Raw genomic sequence first — 10,079 nt, forward strand, 5'->3', positions numbered from 1 at the left:
GTCCCCTGCACAGTAGATCACCTGCTGGGTGTTGACGAACGCTGGCGATTCAATATGTACGGGACCCATACAAGGCAAGCAGGTACAAGCTCCGCAAATCCAGTAGTGACGTAAAAAGACAAAGATTCAAACTTGAATTGACGTTGGCTAGTCACACGGCCCTAACATATCTGGACAAGAGGTACACCTTCACTACCGGTCAAACGCTTTACAACACCTATTCATTCAAGGGTTTCTCTTTCTCTTTACTTTTTTTTTTACTGTTTTTTACATTGTAGAATAATAGTGAATACATCAAAACTATGAAATAACATGTGGAATCATGTAGTAACCAAATAAAAAGTTTTTAAAAATCTAAATAGATATTATGTTTGAGATTCTTCAAATAGCCACCCTTTGCCTTGAAGAAAGCTGTGCACCCTCTTGGCATTCTCTCAACCAGCCTCACCTGGAATGCTTTTCCAACAGTCTTGAAGGAGTTCCCACATATGCTGAGCACTTGTTGGCTGCTTTTCCTTCACTCTAGTCCGACTCATCCCAAAAACATCTCAATTTGGTTGAGGTCGGGGGATTGTGGAGTCCAGGTCATCTCATGCAGCACTCCATCACTCTGCTTCTTGGTCAAATAACCCTTACATAACTCACAAAGACACAGCAGTTGGAATCAAACATCTCCTATTGGACTCTAGACCAAATAAAAAATTATCACCGATCTAATGTCCATTGTTCGTGTTTCTTGGCCCGAGCAAGTCTCTTCTTATTATTGGTGTCCTTAGTAGTGGTTTCTTTGCAGAAATTCGACCATGAAGGCCTGATTCACACAGTCTCCTCTGAACAGTGGATGTTGAGATGTGTCTGTTACTTGAACTCTGTGATGCATTTATTTGGGCTGCAATTGCTGAGGCTGGTAACTCTAATGAACGTATCCTCTGCAGCAGAGGTAACTCTGGGTCTTCCATTCCTGTGGCAGTCTTCATGAGAGCCAGTTTCATCATAGCGCTTGATGATTTTTGCGACTGCACTTGAATAACCTTTCAAAGTTATTGAAATTGTCCCTATTGACTGACCTTCATGTCTTAAAGTAATGATGTACTGTCATTTCTCTTTGCTTATTTGAGCTGTTCTTGCCATAATATGGACTTGGTCTATACCCCCCTACCTTGTCATAACACAACTGATTGTCTAAAACGCATTAAATAAATTCCATAACTTCACTTTTGTTATTTGAAATGCATTCCAGGTTACTACCTCATGAAGCTGGTTGAGAGAATGCCAAGGGTGTGCAAAGCTGTCATCAAGGCAAAGGGTGGCTATTTGAAGAATCTCATATATAAAATACATTTAGATTTGTTTAACACTTTGTTGGTTACTACATGATTCCATGTGTGTTAGTTCATAGTTTTGATGCCTTCACTATTATTCAACAATGTATAAAAATAAAAATAAAGAAAAACCCTTCAATGAGTAGGTGTTATAAAACTTTTGACCGGTAGTGTATGTGAGAATGCTGTTCATTGACTTCAGTTCAGCATTTAACACTATTGTTCCCTCCAAGCTTGACACCAAGCTCAGAGCCCTGGATCCTGGAGGCAGGCAGCCAAAAGGCTGTGAGGATTGGCAACAACACCTTCTACACACTAACTCTTAACACAAGGGCCCCCCAGGGGTGTGTCCTCAGCCCTCTGCTATACTCCCTGTTAACCTATAACTGTGTGGCTTTGCACGACACCAACATCAACTTTGCTGACGACACCACGTTGTAGGCCTGATAGTCAACAACGACAAGTCAGCCTATAGGAAGGAGGTAAGAACTGGCATTGTGGTGCCAAGACAACCTCTCCCTCAACGTCAGCAAAACAAAGGAGTTGTTGTTGACTTCAGGAAACAGTGGTAACACACCCGATCCACATAAACAGGACTGCAGTAGCAAGCGTCAGACGTTTTCAGTTCCTCTGCGCTCACTTCACCAAGGACTTGACATTGATCACCTACACCATTCTTGTCAAGAGGTGCAACAGTGTCTCTACTTCCTAAGGCAGCTGAAGAAATCCGGCATGACACTCGGGATCCTCTCCAAATACGATCACTACACAATCGAGAGCGTCCTGACCGCTTGCATCACGGCCTGGTACGGGAATCGCTCCGTCCACGACCGCAAGGCCCTGCAGCGGGTGGTGAAGATGGTCCAATATATCACTGGGACCGTGCTCCCACCCATCCAGGACATCTACTCGAAACGGTGCCTGAGGAAGGTTCACGGCATCAAGGACCACACACACCCCAGCCAAAACAGTATCAGAGTATGAGGTCCGAATCCAACAGCCTCAGAGACAGTTTCTATCTACAAGCCATCAGACGGCTGAACACTGAAACTGGACTGACTCTCCACACCTTAGTACACACATACACACCCACTCACATCACTACTGCTAACAGACTCATATTATTATAGCTAAATACGGCACAATTGAAATACTTGCCCGCCCAATTCTCCATCCCCAAAACACATTGGACTATAAATTGTGCCTTCCCGTATTTTGCTAATGCTAAAATGTTTATTTTATTCTCCTGAGTCATTTACTTTCTGTTTCGTATTCTCATCTTGTATTTCTTATTGTTGTTGCATTGTCGAGAAGGAACCTACAAGTGAGTATTGGATGGTGTACAACATGTGGGTCCTGTACATACAACTAATAAAAGCAGAAATGTCAAATCATCTGGAAAACGACAGGAGATGTGCTGTGGTCAGAGGTGATAGAAGGACGGCCACTCACTGGGTGTCCATGTTGCTCAGTCTTGACCTTGTCCCTATCAATGAAACAAATCAAATGCATGCAGTTGAAAAATATTGGAAGAGGTACGGAAAAGACAAACACAAAGTGAATAATGACAAAATGAAGGAATGCTTTACTTGCATCTTCAAGGTTCATGTGAGGAGTCGACATAAAATAAACACACTGAAATTCATTCTCTCCCTTCGTCCAATTAAATATGTCAGTTCCAATCTCAATTTATTCCAAATACTTCTAGGATCGTAATAAACATTCAAACATCCAGCGGCCTCTTAAAAAAAGTGAATAAAGGAAAACATTTTGCTGCAATTTTCCCCACTGTTTTCATCGTACAGGCCTACAATCAAACTATTTCATACCTGCAATTTGACCAGGAAGTTGATGAAATGGTCACGTAAAACAGAAGAACGATCTCTACCAACATGCTGTTTGTGGAACATGTTTAGACTGAGACTCATACCTCTGCCCATTGATATGGTTCTGGTACTCCCTGTATATGGTTCTGGTACTCCCTGTATATGGTACTGGTACTCCCTGTATATGGTACTCCCTGTATATTGTTCTGGTACTCCCTGTATATGGTACTGGTACTCCCTGTATATGGTACTGGTACTCCCTGTATATGGTTCTGGTACTCACTGTATATGGTACTGGTACTCCCTGTATATGGTACTCCCTGTATATTGTTCTGGTACTCCCTGTATATGGTACTGGTACTCCCTGTATATGGTACTCCCCCTGTATATGGTACTGGTACTCCCTGTATATGCTACTGGTACTCCTTGTATATGGTACTGGTACTCCTTGTATATGGTACTGGTACTCCTTGTATATGGTACTGGTACTCCCTGTATATGGTACTCCCTGTATATGGTAAACCCTGTATATGCTACTGGTACTCCCTGTATATGGTACTGGTACTCCCTGTATATGGTTCTGGTACTCCCTGTATATGGTACTGGTACTCCCTGTATATGGTTCTGGTACTCCCTGTATATGGTACTGGTACTCCCTGTATATGGTACTGGTACTCCCTGTATATGGTACTGGTACTCCCTGTATATGCTACTGGTACTCCTTGTATATGGTACTGGTACTCCCTGTATATGGTACTGGTACTACCTGTATATGGTACTCCCTGTATATTGTTCTGGTACTCCCTGTATATGGTACTGGTACTCCCTGTATATGGTACTCCCTGTATATGGTACTGGTACTCCCTGTATATGGTACTGGTACTCCCTGTATATGGTACTGGTACTCCCTGTATATGGTACTGGTACTCCCTGTATATGCTACTGGTACTCCTTGTATATGGTACTGGTACTCCCTGTATATGGTACTGGTACTCCCTGTATATGGTACTCCCTGTATAATAGCTTCATTCTTGTGTGTTTTATTTCTCATGTTTTTGTTATGCAGGTGAATGAGGACCCAAAAGCGACTTGGCGAAAACAGAGTCTTTAATCCAGTAAAGTAAATAATCAATCATAAAGCACAATTCCACTCGTAATGACGAGAACAGACTGGAGACTCGATCATGAACTGCAGGTTGCCTCGGGAAGGCACTTGACCGTAGCAGACTCAGACACCTGCTCACCACGCAGCATCTGAGGGAAACACGACACGACAGGGCGATACAAAGACACAGCACGGTGAACAATAAACAAGGATCCGACAGGGCAGAAACGGAAAACAAGGGGAGAAATAGGGACTCTAATCAGGGAAAAGATAGGGAACAGGTGTGGGAAGACTAAATGATTGATTAGGGGAATAGGAACAGCTGGGAGCAGGAACGGAACGATAGAGAGAAGAGAGAGAGGAAGGGAGAGAAAAGGGGAACGAACCTAAAAAGACCAGCAGGGGAAAACGAACAGAAGGAAAAGCAAAATGACAAGACAATATAAGACAAAACATGACAGTACCCCCCACTCACCGAGCGCCTCCTGGCGCACTCGAGGAGGAATCCTGGCGGCAATGGAGGAAATCATCAATAAGTGAACGGTCCAGCACGTCCCGAGACGGAACCCAACTCCTCTCCTCAGGACCGTAACCCTCCCAATCCACTAAGTATTGGTGACCCCGTCCCCGAGAACGCATGTCCATGATCCTACGTACCTTGTAAATAGGTGCGCTCTCGACAAGGACGGGGGGGGAAAGACGAACGGGGTGCGAAGAAAGGGCTTGACACAGGAGACATGGAAGACAGGATAGACGCGACGAAGATGTCGCGGAAGAAGCAGTCGCACAGCGACAGGATTGACGACCTGGGAGACACGGAACGGACCAATGAACCGCGGAGTCAACTTACGAGAAGCTGTCGTAAGAGGAAGGTTGCGAGTGGAAAGCCACACTCTCTGGCCGCAACAATACCTTGGACTCTTAATCCTACGTTTATTGGCGGCTCTCACAGTCTGTGCCCTGTAACGGCAAAGTGCAGACCTCACCCTCCTCCAGGTGCGCTCACAACGTTGGACAAACGCTTGAGCGGAGGGAACGCTGGACTCGGCAAGCTGGGATGAGAACAGAGGAGGCTGGTAACCCAGACTACTCTGAAACGGAGATAACCCGGTAGCAGACGAAGGAAGCGAGTTGTGAGCGTATTCTGCCCAGGGAGCTGTTCTGCCCAAGACGCAGGGTTTCTGAAAGAAAGGCTGCGTAGTATGCGACCAATCGTCTGATTGGCCCTCTCTGCTTGACCGTTAGACTGGGGATGAAACCCGGAAGAGAGACTGACGGACGCACCAATCAAACGACAGAACTCCCTCCAAAACTGTGACGTGAATTGCGGGCCTCTGTCTGAAACGGCGTCTAACGGGAGGCCATGAATTCTGAACACATTCTCGATGATGATTTGTGCCGTCTCCTTAGCGGAAGGAAGTTTAGCGAGGGGAATGAAATGTGCCGCCTTAGAGAACCTATCGACAACCGTAAGAATCAGTCTTCCCCGCAGACAAAGGCAGACCGGTAATGAAGTCTAGGGCGATGTGAGACCATGGTCGAGAAGGAATGGGGAGCGGTCTGAGACGACCGGCAGGAGGAGAGTTACCTGACTTAGTCTGCGCGCAGTCCGAACAAGCAGCCACGAAACGGCGCGTGTCACGCTCCTGAGTCGGCCACCAAAAGCGCTGGCGAATAGACGCAAGAGTGCCTCGAACACCGGGATGACCAGCTAACTTGGCAGAGTGAGCCCACTGAAGAACAGCCAGACGAGTGGAAACAGGAACGAAAAGAAGGTTACTAGGACAAGCGCGCGGCGACGCAGTGTGCGTGAGTGCTTGCTTAACCTGTCTTTCAATTCCCCAGACTGTCAACCCGACAACACGCCCATAAGGAAGAATCCCCTCGGGATCAGTAGAAGCCAGAGAAGAACTAAAAAGACGGGATAAGGCATCAGGCTTGGTGTTCTTGCTACCCGGACGGTAAGAAATCACAAACTCGAAACGAGCGAAAAACAACGCCCAACGAGCTTGACGAGCATTAAGTCGTTTGGCAGAACGGATGTACTCAAGGTTCTTATGGTCTGTCCAAACGACAAAAGGAACGGTCGCCCCCTCCAACCACTGTCGCCATTCGCCTAGGGCTAAGCGGATGGCGAGCAGTTCGCGGTTACCCACATCATAGTTGCGTTCAGATGGCGACAGGCGATGAGAAAAATAAGCGCAAGGATGAACCTTATCGTCAGACTGGAAGCGCTGGGATAGAATGGCTCCCACGCCTACCTCTGAAGCGTCAACCTCGACAATGAATTGTCTAGTGACGTCAGGAGTAACGAGGATAGGAGCGGACGTAAAATGTTCTTTTAGAAGATCAAAAGCTCCCTGGGCGGAACCGGACCACTTAAAACACGTCTTGACAGAAGTAAGAGCTGTGAGAGGGGCAGCAACTTGACCGAAATTACGAATGAAACGCCGATAGAAATTAGCAAAACCTAGAAAGCGCTGCAACTCGACACGTGACCCTGGAACGGGCCAATCACTGACAGCTTGGACCTTAGCGGAATCCATCTGAATGCCTTCAGCGGAAATAACGGAACCGAGAAAAGTAACGGAGGAGACATGAAAAGAGCACTTCTCAGCCTTCACGTAGAGACAATTCTCTAAAAGGCGCTGTAGAACACGTCGAACGTGCTGAACATGAATCTCGAGTGACGGTGAAAAAATCAGGATATCGTCAAGATAGACAAAAACAAAGATGTTCAGCATGTCTCTCAGAACATCATTAACTAATGCCTGAAAAACAGCTGGCGCATTGGCGAGACCAAACGGCAGAACCCGGTACTCAAAATGCCCTAATGGAGTGTTAAACGCCGTTTTCCACTCGTCCCCCTCTCTGATGCGCACGAGATGGTAAGCGTTACGAAGGTCCAACTTAGTAAAGCACCTGGCTCCCTGCAGAATCTCGAAGGCTGATGACATAAGGGGAAGCGGATAACGATTCTTAACCGTTATGTCATTCAGCCCTCGATAATCCACGCAGGGGCGCAGAGTACCGTCCTTCTTCTTAACAAAAAAAAACCCCGCCCCGGCCGGAGAGGAAGAAGGCACTATGGTACCGGCGTCAAGAGACACAGACAAATAATCCTCGAGAGCCTTACGTTCGGGAGCCGACAGAGAGTATAGTCTACCCCGAGGAGGAGTGGTCCCCGGAAGGAGATCAATACTACAATCATACGACCGGTGAGGAGGAAGGGAGTTGGCTCGGGACCGACTGAAGACCGTGCGCAGATCATGATATTCCTCCGGCACTCCTGTCAAATCGCCAGGTTCCTCCTGAGAAGTGGGGACAGAAGAAACGGGAGGGATGGCAGACATTAAACACTTCACATGACAGGAAACGTTCCAGGATAGGATAGAATTACTAGACCAATTAATAGAAGGATTATGACATACTAGCCAGGGATGACCCAAAACAACAGGTGTAAAAGGTGAACGAAAAATCAAAAAAGAAATAGTCTCACTGTGGTTACCAGATACTGTGAGGGTTAAAGGTAGTGTCTCAAATCTGATACTGGGAAGATGACTACCATCTAAGGCAAACATGGGCGTAGGCTTGTCTAACTCTCTGAAAGGAATGTCATGTTTCCGAGCCCATGCTTCGTCCATGAAACAACCCTCAGCCCCAGAGTCTATCAAGGCACTGCATGTAGCACCCGAACCGGTCCAGCGTAGATGGACCGACAAAGTAGTACAGGATCTAGATGGAGAGACCTGAGTAGTAGCGCTCACCAGTAGCCCTCCGCTTACTGATGAGCTCTGGCTTTATTGGACATGAATTAACAAAATGTCCAGCAAGTCCGCAATAGAGGCACAGGCGGTTGGTGATCCTCCGTTCCCTCTCCTTAGTCGAGATGCGAATACCTCCCAGCTGCATGGGCTCAGTCTCTGAGCCAGAGGAGGGAGATGGTTGCGATGCGGAGCAGGGAAACACCGTTGACGCGAGCTCTCTTCCACGAGCCTGGTGACGAAGATCTACCCGTCGTTCTATGCGGATGGCGAGAGCAATCAAAGAGTCCACACTTGAAGGAACCTCCCGGGAGAGAATCTCATCTTTAACCACTGCGTGGAGTCCCTCCAGAAAACGAGCGAGCAGCGCCGGCTCGTTCCACTCACTAGAGGCAGCAAGAGTGCGAAACTCAATAGAGTAATCCGTTATGGATCGATCACCTTGGCATAGGGAAGCCAGTGCCCTAGAAGCCTCCCTACCAAAAACTGAACGGTCAAAAACCCGAATCATCTCCTCTTTAAAGTTCTGGTAATTGTTAGAGCAATCAGCCCTTGCCTCCCAGATAGCTGTGCCCCACTCTCGAGCCCGGCCAGTAAGGAGTGAAATGACGTAAGCAACCCGAGCTCTCTCTCTAGAGTATGTGTTGGGTTGGAGAGAGAACACAATATCACACTGGGTGAGAAAGGAGCGGCACTCCGTGGGCTGCCCGGAGTAGCAAGGTGGGTTATTAACCCTAGGTTCCGGAGGCTCGGCAGGCCAGGAAGTAACAGGTGGCACGAGACGAAGACTCTGGAACTGTCCAGAGAGGTCGGAAACCTGAGCGGCCAGGTTCTCCACGGCATGGCGAGCAGCAGACAATTCCTGCTCGTGTCTGCCGAGCATGGCTCCTTGGATCTCGACGGCAGTGTTACGAGCGTCTGTAGTCGCTGGGTCCATTCTTTGGTCGGATCCTTCTGTTATGCAGGTGAATGAGGACCCAAAAGCGACTTGGCGAAAACAGAGTCTTTAATCCAGTAAAGTAAATAATCAATCATAAAGCACAATTCCACTCGTAATGACGAGAACAGACTGGAGACTCGATCATGAACTGCAGGTTGCCTCGGGAAGGCACTTGACCGTAGCAGACTCAGACACCTGCTCACCACGCAGCATCTGAGGGAAACACGACACGACAGGGCGATACAAAGACACAGCACGGTGAACAATAAACAAGGATCCGACAGGGCAGAAACGGAAAACAAGGGGAGAAATAGGGACTCTAATCAGGGGAAAAGATAGGGAACAGGTGTGGGAAGACTAAATGATTGATTAGGGGAATAGGAACAGCTGGGAGCAGGAACGGAACGATAGAGAGAAGAGAGAGAGGAAGGGAGAGAGAAAAAGGGGAACGAACCTAAAAAGACCAGCAGGGGGAAAACGAACAGAAGGAAAAGCAAAATGACAAGACAATATAAGACAAAACATGACAGTTTTGATCTTGTTACATAATTCTGTTGAGAAAGCTTGTCAGGAAGCATTTCACTGGAAGATCTACACCCATTTTATTCAGCGCATGTGACAAATAACATGTCATTACCAATGCTGTTCGAGTTCCTCTCCTGAGGGGCCCTACATTCACAATCACCACTGCACGTCCATAGGATCCTATTCGGTATGATCTAATGGAGTAGAGGACTAATGAACTCATTAACCATATGAGGGATAGGACAAGTCATGCATTATTTAAAGGTGGAGGGAAGGAAGGCAGAGGGGAAGGCTGAACCAAAGAGGGTCATCTAGTGTGGACTTCATAGTGCACCATTGAAGCGACACCGAGCCATTGGGTAAGAACCACCGTAGCAGACAGACACTGCAGTCTAGTGTCGTCACCTCTCCCTGCAAGAACAATCCAGGAAGGTTCCAACTGCTCAGTCAGACTCAGAACAGTCACTGGTTTTGGAGGACTTGTGGTGTTTCTTTTTCTTGTGTTTCCTCTTCTTGCTCTCACTGGTGGAGGAGGAGCTGTCAGCGGAAGAGGTAGCATCCTGCAGAGGAAGAGGTAGCATCCTGCAGAGGAAGAGG

This window comes from Oncorhynchus gorbuscha, linkage group LG24, assembly GCF_021184085.1.
Source record: "Oncorhynchus gorbuscha isolate QuinsamMale2020 ecotype Even-year linkage group LG24, OgorEven_v1.0, whole genome shotgun sequence".
NCBI classification, from domain to species: domain Eukaryota; kingdom Metazoa; phylum Chordata; class Actinopteri; order Salmoniformes; family Salmonidae; genus Oncorhynchus; species Oncorhynchus gorbuscha.